The 1,730-nt window shown below is 38.6% G+C and overlaps 1 non-coding gene across 1 annotated transcript; it reads right to left on the bottom strand.

Moving 5' to 3' along the window:
* Nucleotides 1–716: 716 nt before the first annotated feature.
* On the bottom strand, nucleotides 717–824 carry LOC131331608 (small nucleolar RNA snoR100). Its single transcript, XR_009201420.1, has one exon. It is a non-coding gene; the product is annotated as a small nucleolar RNA snoR100 (small nucleolar RNA).
* Nucleotides 825–1,730: the final 906 nt, after the last annotated feature.

Below are 1,730 nucleotides of genomic sequence, written 5' to 3'. Positions count from 1 at the left end.
CGTATAGGACCAAGAATTTGGGACGGAGGGAGTATATGAAAGCAACATAATATGGTCTAGGTTCAAATCCTCAAGCACTGGTTTTACAAGCAAAGGGACAACCTCTTCCCTGACCATCTAGTTTTATCTTCAATTTGAATCGATTTCCCGAGCTTGCTTCTTCTGTCTTCCACAAAGCGGCGACAAATTTGCTCTACATTTGTCAAACTAGGTTACGTGCGCATGCCAGCACGTGGAATGTCGTGCCTGTGAATTTTGTGCCCGTGATGTGGCAATATGTTTCATGAGGAAGTTTTAGTTGTGTACATTAAGGTAACATAAGTCAGCTCTTTCAACACAGTGATCTTAACTCACAAAGTCAGCTACCTATTTCAGTCAATAACCAGGAATTTGTAAATATAAGCAATTTATAGTAAAATACGGTTTGGAAGCAGTCTGCAAGCACATCATTTTTCTTGAGCTGACAGCATTTTTGCTGCCTTAATGATGGACTAGGCAGAAGAAAAAACCAGAGACTCATCAAACAACCTAACATAACATCTGTGAGATACAACAACATAACATAACCCATCTAGTCCCCAATCATTGGGGGTATGGGCAGGGAATGATTGGAGACAAACCTAACATTTGGCAATATATGCACAAAGTGGCTGCTCTCAGAATACCACTAAAACAGTGGCCCCCCTAAACCTCCAAGAACCGAGGAGCTACAAGGGCGTTTTGTTGTAAAACCATGCCCCCAAATCAAAGCCATATGGCATCAGAGAGGGCAGGCCTAGAGACCCAAATCAATTTATGTGTACATTGCCATGCTTCCTTCATTGATAGTCCAGAGCATCGGTATGCACAATGAACATAACATCTGTGAGATAATAGAGTAAAAAACTCAAGCAAGAACTGCCCATGTCCATGTCATTAATTACTGCACATCCACAAGCAAAGCTTTTGCGAAGTATTTTAGAGACCAAACTCTATTTCAGCATCAATCAGTACATATTCCCGAAACAAAGAACAATTTCATGGGTTTCAAGGAGAGAGTCAGAGACAGTTTTTGGTACATTCTACAACAAAGATGGAAAGAGATAATTTACGCATTCTTAAACAAGTTCCTGAAGTGAAGACCAACACCATTACTTTCCAAAATATACAAACTGAGATAGGTTTCATCACAATAAATCCAAATAAGCAGATGCTACACGTAAGTCAAAGCCATTCATACTATTTGAGCTCCAAAGCAGCAACAAACTCATTAAATGCGGCATCATGCACATGGAGGTTGTTCAGGGGTATAGTCCAAGTTCTATTTCCCATTCGTATCATGATATGGTCTAGGTTCAAATCCTCAAGCACTGATTCCAGCCTATCATCAAGTTCCTATGACATAAGTTCATCTTTAAACAAACTAAAGTCACAAAAGCATTAATTTCTTTTTAACAAAACAGAGTCAACGTACAAATAAGGTTAATACTTGGTACACATCAGTATGCTGTTTTCATGCGGGGGAATTCATTTTCAATGACTGGATGGCAAGTAAGCAGTGTGCAGATTTTCTAATAAAGAAGAAAGTTATTAGATAAGATCAGTTAATAAACTCTACGAAAAGCTCATTGAGTTATCCTCAGATCAAGGAATCAAAGATAATTTTTCTAACCTTGTGCAGGATTACCGTTTTTGCCAGTATGCATTGAACAAAAATGACCAATTATACATAATTTCTACATCATCTTCAT

The sequence above is a fragment of the Rhododendron vialii genome, chromosome 6a (assembly GCF_030253575.1).
Source record: "Rhododendron vialii isolate Sample 1 chromosome 6a, ASM3025357v1".
NCBI classification, from domain to species: Eukaryota; Viridiplantae; Streptophyta; class Magnoliopsida; order Ericales; family Ericaceae; genus Rhododendron; species Rhododendron vialii.
The sequence above is the reverse complement of the archived record's forward strand: the minus strand, read 5'-3'. Positions and strand labels throughout refer to the sequence as shown.